The sequence below is a fragment of the Schistocerca serialis genome, chromosome 5 (assembly GCF_023864345.2).
Source record: "Schistocerca serialis cubense isolate TAMUIC-IGC-003099 chromosome 5, iqSchSeri2.2, whole genome shotgun sequence".
NCBI classification, from domain to species: domain Eukaryota; kingdom Metazoa; phylum Arthropoda; class Insecta; order Orthoptera; family Acrididae; genus Schistocerca; species Schistocerca serialis.
In genome coordinates, this window is record NC_064642.1 from 764,431,740 (window position 1) to 764,457,082 (window position 25,343).

The window sequence follows — 25,343 nt, forward strand, 5'->3', positions numbered from 1 at the left end:
AAGAAATAAAAGCTTTGAGGTTTGCCAATGACATTGTAATTAAGTCAGACACAGTAAAGAACGTTGAAGAGTAGCTGAACGGAATGGGCAGTGTGTTGAAAGGACTGTATAAGGTGAACATCAACAAAATCAAGACATAGATAATGGAATGTAGTCGACTTAAATTAGGTCATGCTGATTAGATTAGGAAACGAGACACTTGAACTAGAAGATGAATTTTGTTATTTGGGCAGTAAAATAAATTGTGATGACCGAAGTAGAGGATATAAAATATAGACTGGCAATGGCAAGGAAAGTATTTCTGAAGAAGAGAAATTTGTTAACATCGAATATAGACTTAAGGGTTAGGAAGTCTTTCCTGAAGGTATCTGTATGGAGTCTAGCCATGTATGGATGTAAAACATGGACGACAAACAATTTAGACAAGAAGAGTAGTTTTCCAAATATGGCGCTACACATTAGATGGGCAGATCACGTAATTACTGGGGAGCTACTGAACAGAGAAGAGAAATTTGTGCTGCAGCATGGCTGATATAAGGGATCGGTTGGCAGGACACATGCTAAGACATCAAGAGATCACCAGTTTTGTATTGGAGGGAAGTGTTGGTTGTAAACATCGTAGAGAGAGACCAGCAGATGAATACAGTAAGCAGGTTCAGAAGGATGTAAGTTGAAGTAGATGCTTCGGAGATGAAGAAGCTCGTACAGGATAGAGCAGCGCGGAGTGCTGCTTCAAACCAGTCTTCGGACTGAAGACAGTAACAACAATAACAACAAAAATGCTGTGTGACGGTTTTAAAGAATAAAAAAAGAAATAAATAAGAGCAAGAGTTTTCCTTTGTGATGACTAATACAGGGGACCTGGAGGAGCAACTCCGAACCACTGCTGTAACGTAGGGATGGCCGTCTAACCAATGATTCCATTACTTTAATAGTCTTTGTAATTCCTTTTGTTATATGTATGTAAAACTGGCCGCAACATTGTCCGTACCGACGGCTTAGCTAGACCCACGCTAAACCAAGAGCATTATAATAACTCGCGGTAAAACGACATTTGACTTCATGTTTAGAACCACGAACAAAAGTGACTCGCAAAAAGAAATTTCTGTCTTTAACAAGTTGACCGCCGCGCGAAGAATGGGAAAAATTCACCCAACGACGAAGTTAAATGATTTTCACGCTAATTTATTAGCAGTTTTATTTGCTGCCCGTCTCGGTTTTTATTTTTTTATTTTTTTGTGATGATTTCGTAGCTGGAAAAAAATTTGACGCTAGTGAATTAATCGTTAGCCACTGATCTGTCCGCAGCTTGTGTATTTCGAGAAATACTCGCCATTGCAACCAACGTGTTTGTTATACTGTTTACATGCAGCTCCTAAATCCGGATTTCGTTAACCGATTTGGCATTAGCGCTTTTAGCTGTTCATTAAATACTCCGATGTCGATTCCGGAAATGCGGTTGTAACTGCCAGATTACACTTCGACAACCGCTGCCCTCTTCCATATAAACGCTGTAACGTTTTTGAAACGTGCTTGCGTTGTAAAATTCCTATTTTCTTTTAAAAATCTGTGTTATTACAAACGTACCAAATTTACTTGTTTGGAAGAAGGAAGTTATTTAATTCCATTATTTAACTGAAGAAAGAACATTTTATCTTCACTAGATGGAAATAAATACATGAATGATGGTATGTTCGTTGCATCACAGAAATCTGACCAACAATCCCCGTATTGTGCGTGGCTGGCTATTTTGTACGCTGCTACATCAACCTGGAAGGCTTGTAATACTTTCTGAACTTAATCTGACTATTTAACTAGTATACTTTCAGTGTAAATGACCTGAAAATATGCCGATTTTTATGCAAACGTTTGACCTTCATATGAATAATGTGATGTGACTTCAACTGATGACGGATTAAGAAGTAGGAAAGACTTTCATAGTGCAGTGTTAAATACAAGAAATCTCGAATAATCAACACACTCAAACCTCCTAGCTCGATACGAAAGTATATTTGCGTCCTCTGTTATAGAAAGAACGCTTGCAAAGGGGATATAAAGCCGCACTTCTTATAATCTAACAACTGTTCGCAATAAACATGACTCACAGTTGTCACATAGAATACGAGTATATTCAGGTTTAGCAGAAACTCTGAAAGCACACAGCGTCGCAATCCTATCTTATACTTGCTATAAAATGCATGCAATTAAAACTATTCCATCTCATCACAGCTTGTCTGAGTAGCGATTCCGCTCGAGGCACAACGTATTTATAAATTCGTATAAACAACTGATCTAAACAGGTATAAGTGAGCACTCGAGAACAGCTCTGGGTGAGAAATGAATAAACGGTATTCAATACAACTTCGAATTTTTATTCACCAAAATATAGCAGAATTTAGTAAAAAGGTTACATATGCCTCTCACGAGTCACATGGTTTACAAGACCACAAAGCATCAAAAACAGAATGAAAGGGAACCTATTTACGAGGATCGTTGTATAAGTAATGCAACATTTTTTGTAAACAGGTTTTTTTTTTCAGGGTTCCAATATATTATATCATTCCTCACTCTTTTGCCTACAAAACGATATTTTTCATATAATCTCCGTCCAATGCGACGGCCTTACAACACCTTACTGGTAAGGCCTGAATGCCCGCACGGTAGAACTCTATTGGTCGACGTCGGAGCTAACATCTTGGTGCACCAATAGATAACCTCTTCGGCATCCACGTGCTGCTTCCCGTAGAGTGTATCCGTCATTGGGCCAAACAGCAACGAGGTTTGGGCTTTAGGGTGGACGACGAAGGACAGTGCAGTGACGTTCTGCGAGCTCCTCTCTGGTGGACAGAGGTGTGGGAGGCCATGCGTTGTCATGGAGAAGAAGTTCGTTTGCATTTTTGTGGCGATGAACATCTGAAGCAGCGAGCCGTGCACGACTCGCGTTTATCCCAGGACGCAGTAGGAGTGAAGTCGGGGGACGGAGCGCCGGTGAGTCGCCGACAGCCAGTGCTCGCCGACCGCTGGCGACACGCACCAACTGTCCGGCGGAGGGAGATTGGAGCGGGACGACCGTTGGTTGGTCGTTCGGTTGATCGTCTCATCGGCCGACGTATACTTGATCCATTCACCGTTTCCGGACCTGGACAGTTGGTCGGTTGGCGTGGAGCAGCGAGGAAATCTCCGCGGCGCGTAGTTTTTCCGAGGCCGCTGGCGGCGTCCACGCGCGGTCGGAGTGTGTGTGGTGCTCTTCCCATTGCTACGACGTCCGTGGCTCACCGATCCTTGACACGAAAGTTGAATTTCGACTTAATTACCGGCAAGTCACGACTGTTCACATTGTGTCGTTCGGATTTCGTTGTCGGCTGTTGGGACATTCCGGCGAGCAACAACGTGTGTTTTCATGTTGGCAAACTCTAGCCACCCTCCGGTAGAGTTTAACTGTACTTGGTTATTTTGAATTGTGGCCGTTAACGTTCTGGTTACCTGCCCTGGCCGTTGACGTAAATTCAGGCACTGTATTTTCCTCATCGTGTTGTCGCTGTCCAGCACGGTGTATAATTTGACAACTCAATATATAATTGGTTGTGGGCTCCAATACCTTCTACGTTGTTTCGTTGAACTCCCTGCTGTGTGCTGGTCGGGTGGAGCGGAAGTTATCTTGTCGGTGGGTCCGTTGACTGTCTGGCGGTTGGGTTGTCGTCGGTTCGGCAATGGTTGGGCCGACTGCCTGTCTCACCTAAGCGAGCGTTAGTGTTTGAATTGCAGGGCTACCCTCGGAAACTTATGAGTGCCGTTGGGTGTGCTGCCTGTTCTTATTTTTTCTTGTTATTTGTATTTGTATGGCTTTCAGTCGATTTTGAATTAGCTCTTAAGGTGTCAGATTGTTTAGGCCTTCAGCCTATTTAAAGAACTGTTTTAAGGTAAGGCCTTTGGCCATTTGAAAATTTATTTCGGTGTGGGTTTTAAGTGATGGGCCTTCAGCCGATTTTTAAATTAAAGTTATTTTGCTCTTAAGGCGTCAGATTGTTTGGCTCTTCAGCCTAATTAAAGAACTGTTTTAAGGTAGGGCCTTTAGACCTTTTAAACATTTATTTTGGTTTGAGTCTTAAGTGATGCGCCTTCAGCCGATTTTTAAATTAAAGTTGTTTTGCTCTTAAAGTGTCAGATTGTTTCGGCCTTCAGCCGAATTAAAGAAATGTTTTAAGATAAGGCCTTTTGCTTTTTAAAAATGCTGATTTTGGTTTGTGTCCTAAGTCATTGGCTTTCAGCCGATTTTAAATGAAAGTGGTCATGCTCTTAAGGCATGAGATTGTATGGCGCATTCAGCCGGTAATTAAGTTCCAAAAAATTAGTGCTGTGTTTTTTAAAAAATTTTCTTGGCTCTTGTAATGTTAGGTCAAATAAATAAAGTTGTATGTTCGAGTGTAACCGAGAGCCGCTTATTTCGGCCCCTTTCCACAATTTAAACTACCTGTCCTGTCCTGCCGGTTTAGCAGTACACTTCATAGTTGATGGTTGCCCCACGAGGGGTGGGGGAAGGGTCGGGGGGTGGGGGGGGGGGGAAGAGGGATGGACGGACATTAAACAAAACACCTCCTCAGAGTCCCAGAAGACCGTCGCCATGAATTTACCGGCCGAGGGTGTGGCTTTGAACTTCTGCTCAGAGCTATAGGTTGTGTGGCGCCACTACATGGATTGCCGTTTTGTTTCCGATTCGAAGTGTCATCGCCTGTGACGATGTTCGAGGAAAACTGGTCGTACGCAAATAATCCCGCACAGATGGTCCTTCTTTGCTGTTTATGGTCTTCTGTTAGGCAGCGAAGAACTCCGTGGGCATACACCTTTGAGTGCCTCAACTGGTGGGCGAGTGTATCAGCACTATCAGTAGAGACGTCCAATTGAGCAGGGAGCTGTTTGATCGTGATCCGTCGATCATCTCGAATGACAGTGTCAGCACGTTCCAACACTGCAGGAGCCACAACTGTGTGCGGCCCGACGACACGCGGGAAGTCGGACAGGTTTGGGCGACCTTGCTGCGATGATGACAGATGCCTCCCCCCGCCGACTCACCGTGCTTTTCTTCACTATCAGATCTCCAAAGACATTATGCAAGCGCCTACGAAAATCTGCGATGCTCTGGTTCTTCCGTCACTATTGGAACTTCACGAACATAATAGGCGCTTAAGCTGGAACATTTCACTACGTCCCACGAAAAATTCCGCATTTTTTCAAGCAACATTCACCGAGAAAAACAATGTTTTGTTACTTATTAAATGCTTATGGTAATTTCTGATTCCCGTAATAGTACTAGATAAGTGGCACAGTAATGTACACTATGACCTACTTTCACGGATGAATAAACGAAAGATCATTAGCGATCTTTGAACATGGAGCAAAGTCTCACAGAGTGAACAAAGGATTTAAACTTGGTCACAATGTGAGTACATCTATAAACCTTTGAATTCTATGAGGGAAGTATTTCGCCAAACCGTACTTGTAAACAATGTTCTCACTATAAATTCCTGTGTTTTGCAGCACAGAAATGGCCATTGAAATGAAACATTTGGCATGTCGTCGAATTAGAGCTATAAAAAGTGCAGGCAGCGTACACGCGAAGCATGTAGCCCCAGAGGTCCCGCAAGCGCTAGTGTGTTTTGGCGCCCAATCCACACGGTCGAGCTAACTTATACAGTGACTAACAAAATTATTCGGCAGCCAGTGTTATGTTTTATTTTTACTTCGTCACATATAGGTGTAACATATTACAGGAGTTGTCTCGGTACAAAATGATATAGGATCATGTAATACTCGTAAATAACAGAACAGCATTTTCTTATTTGCAAACTTAACTTGAACAACATAAACATTAGTACATAAAGAAAGATGCCCACTATCACTGCCTCCAAAGTTTTCGGGCGGCAAGTATAACAATCACAGTCTTGTACATTTTAATACCTAGTATGCACTCCTTTTTGCTTAATCACTTGTCCCAAGCGTATGGGCATGCTGTGAACGAGCTTTCGTGTATAATCAAGACTTAATCGTCGCCATTCTTCCAGTATTCGTTCCTTTAAAACTTGTTTTGATGTCACTGGCGTTTGTCGTACTTTTCGCTTCAATTCACTCCAAAGATTTTCTATTGGGATCAAGTCTTGACTCTGAGGGGGAGTATCCAAAACCTTAGGGCAATTAGCCTCCATAGTCTCACAATATTCGCTTTATGCTTCAGGTCATTGTCTTGGTACAATTTGAACGTCGTCGAAAGCCCGGAACTTGTAGCACTTTGCGGTAGGTTCTCTTTTAGGATGTTCAGATACTTCTGCTCGTCGATTGTACTTTCAGTGGTTCAAATGGCTCTAAGCACTATGGGACTTAACAGGTCATCAGTCCCCTAGACTTAGAGCTACTTAAATCCAACTAACCTAAGGACATCACACACATCCATTCCCGAGGCAGGGATTCGAACCTGCGACCGTAGCAGCCGCGTGGTTCCGGACTGAAGCGCCTAGAGCGGCTCGACCACAGCGGCCGGCTGTACCTTCAATGAATGCTAATTCGCATACCCCAGATGACGACATGGAATCCCAAATCATGACACCTCGAGTACCTTGTTTAACTGTGGGTTGCAGATGCTTCGATTGAAACTCTTCACATGGTTTTCTCCAAGTCAAAGGTCTTCCGTTTGAGGAGAACATCTGCACTTGACATTTATAGACAAAACCTAGTTCGTCCCGCCAATTGACACTTTTATGTACGTGCTGCTTTGCGAAGTCCAGTCGTTGCTTTCTATTCCTCTCATTTACCATAGGCTTCTTTCTGCTTACTCGACCATTATACGCCTCTCGTCTGATAATTCGTGGGACTGTTTCAGGACGCACATCCTTCCCATATTCCTGCTGCAGAGCGGCAGTAATTTTCGTTGCTGACAACCTTGAATTTATTTTAATTTTTCTTATTACTCCGGTTTCCTCTCTTCTACTCTGCTTCTTTGGTCGCCCTGTTTCTGGATTGTCTTCAGTACTATCTACTCTGTTGAATCTTCGTATAATATCACATACAGTACTCTTATTCATTTGTAACAATGCGGCAATCTGTCTCTCGGAAAGTCCTTTAGCGTGATGTAAAATAACAAGTTCTCTCTTTTCAAATGACGTATAGTTTCCTTTCCGCCCCATCGTACTGTGCACCATGCGTGTTAACAACACGGAAACGCAGCACAGAATGAGCCTGCCCGGGCTACAGCTAGCACCACCGCCGCCTGTACGACATGTGTCCGAGTGATAAAGTGAGTGCATGTTGTGGTGTCTTATACATTGAGAGTTGGCAATACTCTCTTAGGATTTAAAGGTTGGCTACAGGGCGCATACACAAGCTCTGGAATCTAAGATATTGCTGTCGCGCCTCTCAGCGCACGGATTAACTAGTGGCAGTTTGGAAGCCAGTGCAGGAGCCCGCCTGCTGTGGTGCGCACGTGTGTCGGGCGAGGGGCCGTCGCCGAGCTGCCGTACTGCCGTGTCCGCCAGCAGCGACACACGATTTGGTAGTGAGTTGATATTTTTTATAATTTGCAGCGCGCTTATTAATTTAAAGAAAAGGGTTTGTGTATGTGCGCAGCAGCAGACGGTAATTTTGATAATGATAGGAGTTGAATTCTTCAGGGAAACCATTGTTAGGCGAATAGATTAAGTATTGATTTTTGTCATTTATTTCTTTTGTAATTGTCAGGGAATTGTTTCACTGTGTATTTAATTGAGAAGTATTTCACTCTGTCTCAAGAGTTTGATTAAAAATGTTCAAATGTGTCTGAAATCTTATGGGACTTAACTACTAAGGTCATCAGTCCCTAAGCTTACACTCTACTTAACCTAAATTATCCTAAGGACAAACGCACACACCCATGCCCGAGGGAGTACTCGAACCTCCGCAGGGACCAGCTGCACAGTCCATGACTACAGCGCCTGAGACCGCTCGGCTAATCCCGCGCGGCAAGAGTTTGATTAATTTTTAATATTGGTTTAACGCCACTGGAGGCAGATTAACATAAGAAGCGATTGTTCAAAGAGCTTCTAGCGTTTTGTTGATTGAATAAGAAAGAATCGCTTTCAGAATATAGTTTTGAAAAAAAAGGGGAATTACGTGTTTGGGTTATCATTTATCGAGTTTAGATTTGACTAAACCCTTTCTCTTGAATTATATGTAGTTGTAGTAAGCAGCAGCAGCCGCAGCGACAGCAGGAGCCGCCATACAGAACATGCATTGCACTCAGCATGAATACAAGGTTTTTTTATGTTTTTGTTAAATAATGGAATGCAGCAGATCAAGCAGTGGCAGCAGAAAGACCAAGTAAGTTATTTGTTGCGCACAGGACCAATTAAAAAAAAAAAAAAGTTCAGGCGATCTCTGTAATAGTAAAGTTAACAAGAGTACAAGCACGAGATTTTCAATAGAGAACATGAGATAAGAAGATAGAGATCCCGACTTTCAACATTGCACTTAATTAATTACATTGTACAGCGACCTGCTTGTGTCAGATAATATTCACTGTACAGAATGGACCGGCAATTGCTTCTCGTTGGCCTCAAATGTTCGAAGAGAATATTACGTTTCAAGAACAATGAGGGTGATCGAATACTTTCGTGATGCATTGTATACCAGCTGTGCTGACGCAGGATTGGTCAGACAGCTACTGCCTCCAAAGTACAGCATATAGTTATACTTCCGCTAGACAGTCAGTGAGTGTGACATTCCTGGCAGAATAGTGTCTTTGCGCCTCTCCAGTGACGTACAACTCATGTAAAGATAAACGGTACAGAAGACATTTGCTAATAAACGGCTTCCAAACTATCTCGTTTAGTGTCAAAGACTGTCATACACAGTCAACGGCTGGTGGCAACATAGTCGCTAACAGTAAAGGCAGAAATATGAATGTCTCTTCACTCGTTCTGAAGTTTCGCAGCAGTGACATGGATCCAAAACGTTGAAGTACAATTATGTCCTACCAGTGATCACTTCGCGTTTTTCTTCACAGGATGCGTGATCTAGTTTGGTATCATAAAACGTTTTCGAACGCAAGACTTTTAATTTCGTTTCTTTGAAGAATATTCTATTCACGAGTTCGCAGACAGACTCCTTTTCTTAAGCTGTTAAAAAAGTGCTAACAGCCTTATTTGACGGTGAAAACGAAATCAGGCAGCTAATTTACTTCCAAAACAACTAATGCTTGAAAAACTGATATTTGATTGGTCTAGCAAAATAGAATGAGGCGTAACATGTAAACATGACAGCGGAAAACGGTTTACAGAACTGGGATTTCGTCTTCCGCATGTTGTATGACATGTAAGGGTAGTGACTGTTAGTTGTTATTTCTTGAGTTAAGCTCGTTTGTGGTTGCAGTGTCATCAGGGAGTGACTGGATACATCTGGTATTTGTTGAGGATACACTGAACTGTGCAGGATACGTCCAGATGTATCCAGATCATCCACCAGTTTTTCCTGCTTCCATCCAGTTTACTATCTGCCTTGCGTCGTAGCAAGATGTTTTACGACACATGGAGTTGAGGCAGATGTAGATCGAATCCAGATTCTGGTGCAACGATCTCTTGCTTGGTGCAAAATGGTTCAAATGGCTCTGAGCACTATGGGACTTAACATCTGAGGTCATCAGTCCCCTAGAACTTAGAACTACTTAAACCTGACTAACCTAAAGACATCACACACATCCATGCCCGAGGCAGGATTCGAACCTGCGACCATAGCGGTTGCGCGGTTCCAGACTGAAGCGACTAGAACCGCTCGGCCACATCGGCCGGCTCTTGCTTGGTGCACCAAGTACTTTAAGCATGGGACTTGATGGTTCCTGAAAATGATTTAAGCTCGGGGCTCGTTCCACATTTCCCCCTAAGTTAAAATACAAATACATTGTATCGGAGTGGGACATCGTCATGAGTGAATGGAATTTGGATATTTATTTAATTTTTATGTGTTGGTTTACTGAAGCTGGCGAGATTAGGGACATCAGACACGCTGTTAGGTCTAACCTGGCATTCTACATAATTTGTTACATTCATTAGACAAACATGTTATAAGTAACATAGAATATACCACATTATTGTGGTGGAGTGGAACTGACCGAAATGGCCTCGCACTGGACGCCAAAATATAGGGAATGATTTTAATTTGATTGAATTGATATCAAAATAAGGTTGCTCCACATTAGGTGCCAAAATGTACTAAATGAAATAGATTGAAGGAAATGGATCTGCAAAACGCTCAGCACCTGGCAAAAAAGTGTATTAAATTTCAGCCCTACAATGTCCTTAGAGAAAGGTTGTCAGCAGAGTCAAAGGTTGACTAAAACTGTCGTTTTCGACCGCGGAATTTGTGGGAATCAACGCCCCAGCGAAAGAGCTGGTTCGATTGACGCCTTTTATGTCAGTCCCTGAGACCTTTCCGTGCCGATTCTGAACAGCGGCGTTCCTGAAATGTCTTCCTCATCCACTCGTAAGAACACCGCCTGATTTCAGCGCTGGGCTTCGTGGCCCCAACCTTCATCGCTGAGGAGTCAAAAGAAGGGGTGGGATGTGGGTAACACGGCCTGTAACGGCCTGTCCATCATGTGGCTGCGACGTGTTTCCCATCGTGCGACATGTCCACGGCGGCGTTGGACAGAATTGTGGTGACGTTTGTTGCCAATGTGACATCATTAACCCACCTTACACGTCACGTGAACTTCTGAGTTGTAACCTTTTTATTGCAAGTGTCGACACCTCGCTGTTTGGAATTTCGCACAGCCCGTGAATGACATCGTAAGGCACCACGCTTTTGCATCAGTAGAGATGTAGGGTATAGGCAACTTTGACCCAATTTTCAAACTTGAGCGTTGGATTCGCAAAATTGATCCTTTAATACTGTTGCATAATGTATGAGGGCCGGCAGCTATGGACGTAAGACAAAGGGTGAAAGAGAGGAAGAAATAAGAACGTGATGAAATACAGTTGATGGAGACAGCGGAAAGGAAACTGACGTGAGTGAGTGAGAAATGAAAAGAAAAAAAAGCATATATTGTAGAATATGGGAACATTATATTTATCGTTTGACAGACGGATAACTGGTCAATAGACGATAATTTTTGGGAAAGCGTTATGAGGGTGTTGGAAGAAGCTTATTCCACAGGCAGATGGCAGTAACAGGGAACGAGTTAGTGAATCTGTAAGTTCTACGAATGGCCACAGCAGCAGTACTAGGTGGGACCGTGTGTTTAGATTATGATGATACGTAATCGCTGACGTCAGGTATTGGGATGCGTGTGCATCAGGGAGCCGATGAAGTAAACACATCGCATGATGGTCACTTAACTGGCCGCAACCAATCTAATTGGGCGTATGAAAAACAGTGTCATATGCACGGGCCTTGCAAATGCAATACACAAAAGCGTTCATGGTTAGTTCCACTCGTCTAGCGTTCTCACTTCTCATGCCGTCTTCAGTTAAATGGCAATAATGTGGAAATATGATACGAAAGGCATGGATACAAGCAGATGTCTTCGTAAACGTGGCGAGGTTATTTTCTGTCCAGTTGGATCGATCATCCAGCGTTACTCCGTTCTTCACTGTTTCTTTGGTTAAGTACTGGAATACCGTAGAGAATAACTGTAGGTATTTGTTTCCGTAATTCAGAACTGGTGGTATACTAAAATTATTTGACACTCTTTCGCATTTCGTTTAAGTCCCATGCTTTGCACCTACTTTTCTACTGAAGACAGGTAGTCATGCAGAGGCACTGATATCTTCAGGTCTGGCACTCTGGGAAAGATCATGGGTACGGAAATGATACATACAGAGGTCGGGCCTGACGAGGTGTCATTGGCATTCAAGGCAGACGATAGTGGCTCCAGGACCGACGCTGTGGCACTCCTGAGAGAACGAGCTTCCACGACGACCTTTCATTCCCACAGACAACGCGCTGCTGTCTTCTTTATAGATAGCTTTTCAAACCACTTTTGTTCAAGCTGAAATTTTTTTAGCCCTCACATTCTTCCTAGCAGTATGTCCAGTGCTTTGCTGAAGGCTTGTACTGACAATATTGTTGCCTTACTGTTGTCCATGGCATATTTTAGGTCAAAATTTACCTTAATCAATGTGGCGTACGAAAGCTTGAGAGATATTTGTCATAGAGGTTAAATTTGCATAAGAATTCAGTAATTTCGTCCTGAACATTTCAAAAAATCGGAAAATGGCTAAAAATAATTCAGTACCTGACAGATTTGGCATGCATAGACAAAAAAATTACGAATATATATGTAACATTTCTAACGAAGTATCTTAAGTATCTCAGGTATTTCAATTAAGGGTAATATAATAATAGTTTTAACCAAGCAGTATTACTGTGATGGTCAGCGAGATATAAAGTAACTACTTTACAGTAGTCTCACTTCGTCGTAAAATACAAACGGACACCAACAAATCACGTATTAAACACATATAGAACAGTACGTAGGATGACAGCCGTGCAGTGTCGCCCTGGCCATGGCTCGTCATGCATATCCTTTTCACCACCTCGAAAATGCCGTACCCATCGCCTCACACTGCTCACGTCTACTGTGTCGTCTCCATATACATTTAGCAAGCGTCGATGGATTTCAATCGGCACTGTTTCTTCAGCAGTGAGGAATTCTATTACACATCCCAGTTTTGTACGCACGTCCATATTATTAGACTCCATTTTGGAACACTCCTCTGCTGGTGCCAACTACCGCAGAACAACAGAACTACCTGCACATGAAAGAGGAAGGGTCAAGCATCAGCGCTACACCAACGACATCTGGCGCGCACATCCAAAGTCACCACAAAAATATAGGAGGCGCTACTTTCGGAACTACGCTCGTAATATTCAGCTATGGAGCCACTTATAGTTTTTTGGGAGCGGTCAAGCGACGCAAAACACTCACATGGGGGATAGAGAATCTACATGCAACTGTCGGAAACGTGCACTATTCCGAGGAAGCTAACGTGTTCTGTGCGGTGTCCAACAAGACTGTCTATGCATTCTCCTACTTTGGTAACAGAAAAGTATCACCGATATACACATACTGAAACTGTATGCCCTGGCACAACGTGAAACTCATAGCAGGGATTTTAGCTTTCAACAATATGGTGCACCTTCACATTTTCACAGTTGTGTGCGAGACTACCTAACTGAGACGTTGCCAAGTCGCAGGACAGGCCGTGTTGTGGGCGGCGTTGACCTGGCGCCACTCCAGTCACCTAACAAGGGCCGGCCGGTGTGGCCGAGCGGTTATAAGCACTTCAGTCAGGAACGACGCGACTGCTACGGTCGCAGGTTAGAATCCTGCCTCGGTCATGGATGTGTGTGATGTCCTTCGGTTAGTTAGGTTTAAGTAGTTCTAAGTTTTAGGGACTGACGGCCTCAGATGTTGATTCCCATAGTGCTCAGAGTCATTTGAACAACTTTTGAACCTATCAAGGTCACCGGACTTCACGCTTGCGATTTTTCTTTGTGGGATTGCTTCGAGGATAGCGTGTATGTTCCACCTCTACCACAGAACCTCAAAGACTTGCGGCACCGCATCACAGCAGCGTTTCTTACCGCCATTCACGGTGTGCTGGGTAGGATACGTGCAGAACTGGACTCCCTCATTAGGTGAGTGCCATGTGACGAAGAGTGGGCACCAAGGACGTTTATAAACATTGTAAAAAAAATCTTCTTGCGCGTATGGAGCCTGTGGATACGCATTCCGCAACTGTGGTATTGGTTTTGAGTAAAACGTCAGAAGTACTTGCACATTTCTTTTCATTTTAAAAACCATTTTCCTCAATCTCTCAGGACACCTGACACGTGCCAGTGGTTAATGGCGTCGGGGGCGGAAAGTGGTTGTGGTTTTTAAAGTAAAAAGAAAGGTGCAACTAGTGCTGCATTTTATAAAAAATGTATAAAAATAACTTTGAGTTTGTCTTCCTCAAATTGCATTTTCTACGTTGATATTGGTCATTTACCTTTACTGATTTTTTAAAATGTATCATGGACTTCATAATTACCTTGTATTTCAGGGCTTTAGATACAGCAAGTAAGGTGCTGACCGATCGATAGTCACTTGGTCATAGTGTGTTATCCTTCTCAGCAATAGGTCTAACTATGATTCTTATTCTATTCAAAGGGATGTGTTCGATTCACAAGACAGAAGTTTAATATGTATGAGAAGACAGGTACGACCTGCAACATTCTCAGGTTTGTGGAACTAAAAAAAAAAAAAAAAAAAAAAAAAAAAAAAAAAAAAAAAAAAAAAAAAAATTGATAGCCAGAGCAGACATTTGGGCAATTGTGGCAGCGAGCGGCCTGCTGGAAGACGCATGGTGGGTGGCTGGATATGCGCCGGCGCCGCTACGAAGCCACTGCTGTCCATGGGCGTCCAGCTACGTCAAACAAACAAAAATTATCCCCAAAACTGAGCCAGCGAATCACAGCCACACTCTTAACCTGTTTGTGACACATTTAATTAGAAGATCAAGGCAACTAGACACAGAGAGTCTGCCATCATCTCAGGCAGTCTAGGGTCGTTATTACATTTACCAAAGTCTGTAGCGGACATAAAACTCATTATGTCAGACAAATGTTGATGGTGTTAGGACAGCAACCAGCCACAAATTTACTATCAATTCCTTTATTCAAAGGAAACAGTTGCCGGTTTCGAATCGTTGTGATTCATCCTCAGACGGTTTACACGCTTTCTTTATGACATTTTGGTGTGTTTTTACAGATTAATTGTCCTAAAATATAAATAAAACATAATTATAAACGCGCCACACACAGATGGTTGCGTTACAGATTTTCGTTGCATGTGACTTATGTGAAACGTCGGTTTCGAGTGTTTGTTTTCATAACATTCGTCCAACAGATGTAAATGCATTCCCACTGCATCCTCGTTGTTGCACACGTAAATAGTTCTCACTGCACAATTTACATTTGTCGCTAAGATCATTTCAACCACGCACCACATGTTTTGATACATACAAAGAGCTTACAAACATATGAGTATCACAGATGCTATGATATATCGTAACATTTGACGATGATGTCCTATGTTTGGAAAGGATCATATATTCATTTACACAACTGTAATGCCTTTTACATTAGCACAGAGACATTGAATTTTTGAGTTGATATTGCTAAATCAATTATAAAGTTTTTTATATATATTTAGAACTGTATAGGTAAAATAGTATATTATTTTATTACATTTGGCATCATGAGAATTATAGTAACATATAAATTTGCTACTTGATCTGCAGATAGGTTTATTAATATTATTTACTTTGGAGACTGGAAAGTAATTTTTGGAAATTTTTCAGGAAAGGGGTATTAGCTAACTCTGTTTGTTCGCTAAGGATATAGTCTGGGGTGCTGTTTTTGTGAGTGTGTGTACTTATAATTCTTCTAATATATTCGTAGTGGCTTCTTTTTCTGCCAGATGCAAAATTTTTAAGTTGTCCTCAATGTTTCCCACTGAATGGTTTTCTTCAGCAATATGGGCTGCAAATGCTGATTTGTTCAAGTTATCAAGTCTTAGAGCATCAATATGTTCTTTGTGTCTAATTTCAAAACTTCTGCCTGTCTGTCCAATGTATAATTTTGGGCATGTACCACATTTGAGTTTGTATATTCCGATTTACGGTAGGGACTCTTGGAGGTATTTACATCGTGGATTACTTTTTGTTGTAATTTATTATTTGTGGAAAAGCTGAATGTGATATTTTTCTTCTTTTTAAATAAGTTTGCTATTTGGTATGAAAGTGGGCCTATGTATGGGCGAGTAGCATATTTAGGTTTGGCTTCAGTGGCACACTGATTTGGCTTGAAGTGACTGCTGTGGAGTGGATCTGTGGTTCTTGTCTGCCTTTTTTTGTGGAGTTTTTCTATTATTGTGGGTTTATATCCATTATTATGAGCAACTGTTTTAATTATATTGATTTCATTTTGTTGGTCTGTGTCACTCATTGGTACTTTTTTAATTCAGTGTAGCATCGTTCTGAAATATGCCATTTTTTGTTGACAGGGGTGGCAAGATGACTTGCTAATACTGACATCTGTAGTGGTAGGTTTTCTGTAAATACTAAATTGATGTTTATTGTTACTATTGCAAATTTTCAGGTCAAGAAAGTTAATGCTTTTATTAGTTTCATGTTCAACTGTGAATTTAATATTTTTGTGCATTTTGTTAAGATCTGCTGCTAATGTATGTATTTCATTGCTTGTACCATCAAAAAGCAGGATTGTATCTTCAACATATCTTCTGTAGTGTATTATTTTGTTTGAGATGTGCTGGTTGGCAGAGAAGAATTTTTGTTCTATATGGTTGATGTAAATGTCAGCCAATATCCCAGCTAAGCTACTTCCCATTGCCAAACCATCATGTTGTTGGTACAGTTTGTTGTTGAAGCTAAAGTAATTATGCTCAAGAATAAGTGAAAGTATTTCTATGAGTTCACAGATCTCTGCAACACTAATTTTCTTATATTCAAGCAGATTGCTTCTCATAATGTTAATAGTCTCTTTGAGAGGGATGTTCGTGTACAGGTGGACTATGTCTAGTGATGCTAATTTAGCTGTTGGTGGGATGTGGATGTCTTTAATTAAGCTTATGAGTTCATGTGTGTTATGTATGGTGTAGTTATTTTCAAATGTATAGTATTTGGTAATGAGGTCTTTTAATTTATGGCTTATGAAGTATGCAGGGCTGTTTCTTGAGTTCACGATCGGGCGAATGGGAAAATTTTCTTTATGAACCTTTGGCTGTGCACGCAGTTTTGGTGCTGAGAGATTCATTGTTATGCAGTTACGTATTTCACATTTGTTCAGTAAAAAGTTACAGTTTTGTAGTAGCTTTCGGAGTTTAGTTTGGAATTTTACTGTAGGATCTGTCTTTATTTCAGTAATATTGTTGCTATGGAAAAATTGCAAGGTTTTCTCTACATATTCTCTTTCATACATTACGATTAAAGAATTTCCTTTGTCAGCTTTTACTACGAGTGCTTTACTTTGAGACAGTTTGTTGTTAATAAGCCCTTCCTGGCGGTGTTACCACGCTACAAAGGATTGACAGCACAGCAATTCGGTGTTTAAATGTTACGTGGTTCCTCAGGTAACAAGCAGGACAGGGGCACTTTTGGTTCTTCGTCAAAGATCGCTGACATAGCTATCAACATTCCTGGAACTGATGTCAGCAGCAGCTTTTCCAGAATCACTGACATTACTCCTGGAACTCAGCTCTCCCCCTTCCCCCTGTAACCAATGCCATATTGAGTTTTTGTGGAACGCCGACAGGCTTCAGGGCACCAGCAGTGTGCAAACTTGACCACGCACCTTTTAAGTAGTTTTTATGTTTGTAGTTGTACTGCACAAGAGCCGTCATTTACCATCCGTACGTCTGTCTAGCATGCACGCCATCAAGTAGCAGTCATCACCTGCGAAGAAGAAGCCCATCAGTAAGAACTTCTATAAGAATTTTACGTGCACACATCAAGCATCTGTATTTTACGGAAGCTCTGCGATAAATCAATAACATTTATACTTAGGTTTTGTTGTTGTTATTCTTACAGAACAGTGTTCGAACGATCTGATGGCATCACCTTGGCGTTGTAGCACTATTATCGATGTTACTTATAATGGATCTTTTCTAACATCTTTGCCTGTTGTTTTACGTAGCGTGACTTCTGTATAACCATGCACTTTGCTGTTACATCCATGTAAATGTTTTACTCATTATTTATAATAATTTATGAAACTGTAATTAATATATTTACGTAATTACAAAAGTAATGTGCAGTACAAGAATGTAAACATCAAAACTTTAACTGCAGTACTAGTTCATGGATAGAGAAAGTAGGTTTGTAATCATGTAAAATTTGGAGGGCTTTCCCCCCACAACGGAACTAGCTAGGCGGGAGTAGAAAAGGAGGTCGAACTGCAAGGCTACTTTGCGGCATGAGTCAGTCGGTGGCTAGCAGGCAACGGGTGCGCATCTTGTGCATTGAAAGAGGTGAGAAAAACTGCAGGATTATGTAATATAGCCTCCGATGCGGGAGTAATTCGGTATTCATGGCGTACTTCGATGAGCTCTGTACTATGAAAATCCGGCCCTAAGAAGAGAATTTTCAGCGCTTGTTGCACAGGAAGAGCCGAGAATACTTCCACCGCCTGTTTTGATTAGTACAGGATATCGACATTGTCATCACCTTCCTCTCAAATTATCGGTTGAATACTGTATAACTGCATGAAGCGGTTATGTGATTTCGTTTTCAATAATAAGTTTGTTTTCTGCAAACTTTGAATACAGCCACCGTATTTTATCCTTAGACATTTACCTAGACAGGGTCCTATCCCAAATACTACAATACATCTGAGTTCCTCTTTTACCAGACTGAATGTAATTATCTTCCTTAACAAAAGTTAATAAACTTTGTGGAACTGTAAAGTACGTGATTACTTAGTGAGCATAAGTTTTGAAATAATCCAAGTTGTTTGCACAAACGAACAGTTAAAGTTTCATCAAATTACAGTTACTTAGAGAATATTGTATTTAGTTCAAATATTTTTTATTGAAATAATAGTGTCTACAGTTTCATGTGTTATGTAGTTAACACTATGTACTTAACATATTATGTTGTGACAAAAGTGTTCAGGCTCGATCTGTGTCTACCGATAGATCAGTTTCTGGGTCCCCATGCTAATAGCTGAGCTAGATTTAAACGTCATACTACAATAACAGCAATCAACAATAAGCAACTAGCTACAAATATTTTAGGTATAACAGATACAGGTATCACATATTCCATGTGAGCTAAATAATACTAGGAATTGGCTGTTACTTGAGAATGCGAATAATAATCAGTACAAAACATGCAATTACTTCGTAACTATTTCAATAGCACTAATTACCTATAGTTAAAGTGACAAAAAGAACCTCTTGTCAAAGTCTGCAGTGCTCCATCATCAGTAATCATACATGTATAACTATCATTATCTTTCTACTGTTACACGAGTATACACATAGTGTGTGTAGTTGAGAGCCAGTGGTTGCCTACACGTATTAATACTCCTCCTCTATAGTTTAAGTCAAATCGCAGGTAGATTACTTGCTAAACTGTGCTAGTGCCTTATATAATTTCAGCAAAACAGAAGTTCAGTATCAGGTAAAGTCAATACCAATACTTAATTTTCTTTCTGAACAATGTTGGTACTGGGTACAACTGTGTCTAATTATATTGGCGACCTTTTCCTTTTACGTAATCACAGTTTACTTGATTTCTAAAAGAATATTTTATCTTGTTACTGTTCCCTATCAACAGAAATCTCTGGGGAAACAAATAAATCCGATACCATTCTCCAGTGACGGTAACAATCCATTCACAGGAATAACATTAGCGGCATATTACTAATTTAGTAATAACTGGTAGTGTTAAACGTGGCTTTTCCTGTGACAGGGAAATTGTGCTTTTGGCGTCATGTGACAGGATGTTTGTAAGTTTATTACACACTAAAATACTGGCCATAGCATATGTGGTAAGCGCAAAGCAAACGTATTACGAGCACTGAATGTCCAGCCGCACGAACTTGCAGTAAATTCAGTAAAACAAATAATAGAAAATATTACGGGGCTTCAGAAAGTAAACTGCAATTCATATTCAGTGTTATATGGATACAAAAACAGCAGTAGATCAGAGAGGACAGAACGAGATTGTTCAGTGCGTACCGAGGAACATCATGGTGCCCGATAGGAGTTACAAAAATATGTACACAGGTAGTGCCATAGAACGGCAACTGGTTTACATAGGATGCCACGCGTACGTATGTGATGAGATTCAGATGTTGAGCCCGTCACGAAGAAAACAGGGACTAAACGACCGGACAAATGAGAAATATTACGAGGAAGATAGTGGTTATGCGAATGAATCGGTTGATATGTTCAGTTCGCTACGAATAGAGAAGGAACCGATCGAGAAACATGATGGAGAATCAGAAGATGAAGATATGGTTGAGTAAATCAGTGAATAAATTTTGAGCATGAATGATATGTTAAAAATTTTATCTACACAGATTAAGAACATGGTAGCACCATAACAGTCAAATTAATGGTCTTGATAATCAACTTAAAACACAAGTTAGTGGACTTAATATCAGCTGCAAACGCTAGCTGATGTCATGAAAACACAAAGCGTTAAAATCAGTAAACAGATCGAAAAGATAGCCGAAAAAGCAGATGCTTTTAGTACTGCAGTCAAAGATACGAAACTTGAAATAAACGCCATAAATACCAATGTGGGTACTATGCAGGGGCAGCTCAGTGATATCATCGAACGTTTCAACTTAGAAATTATAAAGATCCGAGAAACGGCAGAGCGTTTAGGAGTAACTAAAATGGACGAAAAAGTTTTCGGTCTGAAAACCGAAATGGAACCGAAATGGTTAGCGAATATTGAAATGAAATCTCACATTTGGGAAAGGCAGTGGGTGATTCTGAGAAAGAAATAAGCAGACAGATAAATATTTGCAGGCGGAAGTGTAAACAAAACACTTCACAAATTCAAGGCTAGACCTTCGAGCTCGAAAAGAAAATAAGTCCAGTTTTGTCAATGATAGGATACCTCATAATAACAAACTATTAGAGCGTGAAGAACGCTTTGAACCTAAAAAAAAAGATATACTGGTTGTCACCCGTTGGATTTTCTGAAAAAATGCGAAAGGATTTTTCCTGAATATTTGACGGATAAGGAAAAGATTAACGTAGTTATCAGTGGGTTAGCTGGTGATACTAAACGGTGGGAAGCAAATTTGAACACTGATCAGATGACGTTTAACGAATTCAGACAAAAGTTTATCGAGTAACACTGGTCAGGACAAAAAGAAGCTTGTTTATGGCGACAATTCATAATGGCTAGATTATGTGACAACAGGGCAGAAAATATATGAAAGATTTCTGTGAATCCTGGTACCGAAAATTAACGCACTTAAGAAATAGACGATCCGAATCCGAGATTTTATGGGAGCTGTGGAAAAAAGCTGCCAGAGGATTCGAAGAGATACGTAGGAAGCAGACATACAAGCTTTTCTGCGTTTTTAGAAAGAGTAGAGGGTGTAAATCATTGGCGAAGTAATCATGATTATCTCCATAACAACGACAATATGGTTAATCACAATGTCAATATGGTTAATCACAATGTCAGTGAACAAAATGACGGCGATACCTGTCGCGCTAATATAGAGAAGACACAGAAAAAAAAATCACGACAGCAACAACGTGGAAACCTGAAGACCGCGTATGTTGCGGGCTAAATTAATGCGGACAGATTTTCACGCTCCAAACGTAAGAAGTAGTACCGGAATAGACATAATGGATCTAAGATTCGACAGAGCGACTCCGAAGCACCGCAGATCGCTGCAAGCAAAGCGAGAGATTTCCCCAGGAATGAGTCACGGCAGGCACGCGATGAAACGTGTACTAGCGTGCGGACAAAGGGCCGGCCAGCAAAGAATACCTCAGACCGATCAGCTATTCGCATGGATGCTGTAGTTAGGCAGTAGAACAGAATAAGGGCGTCACAGTAGAATGCAATGAACCTGCTTCGGCAGATAACGACACCGAGACAAGAGAAAACGTGAAACTGTTCGTAGGCGAGGAAGAAAACGCCGACGACGATATAATTTGCGAAAACGTATTGTCAGGGATTAGTCGCTAGCGTGAACAGGTCGATGATCGGTACCACGGGCTAAAGCGATGAGAGTGGGAGGATTTGGAAAGGAATCAAGCGGCCAAAAGGTCAGACAGTAGTGAAAGGAGAAAAAGTGACGTCGAGAATAGGACGTGTCCCGACATCATTGAGAAAATGGCAATATTTAGCACTGGGCAAACTTCGCGAGCAGCAATTAGTAATGAGGTGGCAAGCAGTGGGGAAAAGGGCGCCGCGCAAAGCTGCCAGTAAAACTGAGATTAATAGTAAGAAAAGAAATACGATCGCAATGAGGGGAATGGAAGAGGTTGAATTCCTCAGCGTTGCTGACGAAGCGTTCCTGACTAACGAATCACCAGCAGAAAAGGGGGGGTGTCAATAGGCCGGAAGAAGAAGATACGAATTACCGAAGTTCAAGAGGACTACACCAAATACGAAGTAAAGGTACACGTCTTTACAGCCGATGTGAGTGACCATTCAGACGAAGAGCCTGCTGTGAAATAAAAAGAACTAATAACATTAGGAGGAAAACGTGACCCTGAGTATTTAAGAACCGACAAAAGGTGGGAGGAGGAAATTAAGATGCAATTTTTGTTAAAACCGAACAGTGACCCAGAATGGTCAGATAGAGAAGATAGTTCCGATGAAGAAAATATTCTAGTAACAGAAATAGAGAAACGCGTGACGAAAGGTTGTTTTGTACCACCATACAAAGCAATTTCAAAAAGAGAACCGAAAGCAAACACAGAACCTAGAGAGAAAGAACCACCGGACGATGTTATATAAAGTACTATCAAAAACGGGTTGAGGTCGCAAAAAACTTCGAAATCCCGAAACCAAAGGAACCCCATGATACAGACAAAGTGCAAGTAGATAACAACCCTTGGGGTGAAATTAGATCACTTTAAGACTTGTTGTGGTAAGATCAGGAATATGACATTATTCTTTGTACAGTTCCACATACCGCTACCACAATTAGAGGGTGTGGGGCTCATTCACTTAAAAATTAAGCAAGTTTATTTCCAAATATAAATATATTTACAATGGCACGTTTGAAGTGCAAGGAACTCCTCACACAAATGCATACTGTCTGGTGTATCCAAAATCGAAGAAGCCCTTAGGTGTTCGTAACATAGTGGACCTGAAACCAGATGTCCACAGAACAGAATAAAAAGGAGTATTGCCAGAAAAGGTGTCGTGAATAACATGAACGATATCATAATATGTTTATTTTTCCAATAAAATATATTTTATGAGAGATGTTACAATGGTCTGAAAACTTGCTGTTATTTTTTTACTAATAGATATCAATAAGTTTAAGATTCTTAACGATGTAACCGTGTTTAGAATGAAATGGACATCCCAAAACAGTGAAATAACATGCTAAAAGGTTGTACTGCGTAATGCAGCTTGATAAAGGGGACCGCTAATATGTGAAACAGGCAACATAATTTCTTGATAAGTGAACAGAGCAGGAAAGGGTCTTGCAAAAGACTGCTAAAAATGTCAATGGGCAGCCAGGTGTTCCGTTGGTAAAACAAGGTTTGCAAATAAAGGTTTGGAATGGACTGCCTGAAATACAGAAGCGGCAGTGAGAAAGTTTATGCTAATTATGAAGTGTTGTATTATTTTGTTAAAGTGTAAAAAAAGATTAACCCAGCCAAAACACATAATTGGTGAAAGTAATAATTTTTTCTAATTGTTTTTCATGCAAACAAAATAAGGTAAAATCTTAAGTAGTATTTTTGAAGAGGATAAAAATTCAAAAATCTCTACCCATATTGTCTTGAAAGCAAAATAAACAGACTGCGTTAAGTTTCTAGCAAACAACTGTAAATGCTGAATAAAATTTAAATAATGTTTATGTAAAACCTTGTGTAATATTTTATCGCTTGTATTTATGTAATAAGTGTTCTCTTATATATGTATCATTCTGATGTGGGTGTATCTATTACTATTCCCTGCTCTAGATAACAAAGAATTTTTCTCCACAGTGAAATGTTATATAATGTAACTAATTCTGTTCTTTTGTGAATGAGGTGATATGATGTTCTTTGTTTTTGTATTGTTATTGATGCAAAGTGAATGTTGTTGTGATGTCTATGCAATTTTTTTCTTTTTCGCCTAGCACTGTTTGAGGTGTCACGAATGTTTCACTGATGTGACTGTAACAGGAAACATATCTGAAACATGGGCGATGTGTAACACTATTAACGGTATTACCCATAGTAGCCTTATCTAACTTCTTTGTCTGCTTTATTCTTACGTAATGTGACATCTGTATAACCACGCTCTTTGATGTAACATCCTCGTAAATGTTTTATTCATTATTTATGATAATTTCTGTAATTATAAATAATCTATGGATGTAATTTCAATAGGAATGTGTTATAAAAGAATGTAAGAATCAAAACTTTAACTGGAATACTGGTTCATGCGTAGAGCAAGTAGCTTTGCAATCATGTAAAACTTGGAGGGATTTCCCTTTGCAACGGAACTAGCTGGAGGGAATAGAAAAGATGGATCTGGCGGTCGAACAGCATAGCTCCTTTGTGGCATGAGTCAGTCGGTGGCTAGCAGACAAAGGGTGCGCGTCTTGTGAACTGAAAGAGGCAAGCAGAACTACGAGATTATATAATATAGCCTCGGATGTGGAAGTAATTCGGTATTCATGGCATACTTTGATGAGCTCTGTGCTATGAAAATCCGACTCTAAGAAGAGAATTTTCAGAGCTTGTTGCACACGATGAATCCGAGTATCCTATTTTACTGAACTGAAAAGTAATTATCTTCTCTAACGAAAGTTAATGAACTTTATGAAGTCGTGAAGTACATAATTATTTAACGAGCACAAGTTTTGAAATACTACGTATAGTCTGCATTAACGAACAGCTAAAGTTTCATCAAAGTACAGTTACCAACACAAGATTGTATTCAGTTCAAAGATTTTTTTATTGAAATAATTGTGTCTACAGTATCATGTGCTACGTAGCTAACAGTGTTTCCCATACTGTGTTGTGACAAAAGTGTTCAGCTCGATATGAGCCTACTGATAGATTAGACTCTGGGGCCCCATGCTAATAGTTGAACCAGATTTAAATGTAATATTTCAATAACAGCAAGGTTACAAGTATTCAAACTATAGTAGATCCAGGCATCACATATTCCACTTGAGCTGAATAATGTAAGGAAGTGATTGTTCCTTGAGAATGCAAATAATAATCAGTACAGAAGATACAATTACTTGATATCTGTTTCAACAGTTGTAATTTCCGATGATTAAACTGACGAAAGAATCTCTTGTCCAAGTCTGTCCAAGTTTATCTATAATCGTCATTATCTTTCTACTGCAATGTCTAATATGTGTTATTGAGCGCCAGTCGTTGCCCAAACGTATTAATACTCCTCCTGTGTACTTCAAATCAAATCACTGGTTCATTACTTGCTAAAATGTGCTACTGTCTTGTATATTATCAGCAGAACAGAAGTTCAGTATCAATTAAAGTCAGTCCCAATAGTTTACTTTCTTTCTCAATGATGCTAGTGCTTACTGGGTACAACCTTGCCCAATTAGGTTGGCGACAGTTTCCCTTTATATCATTA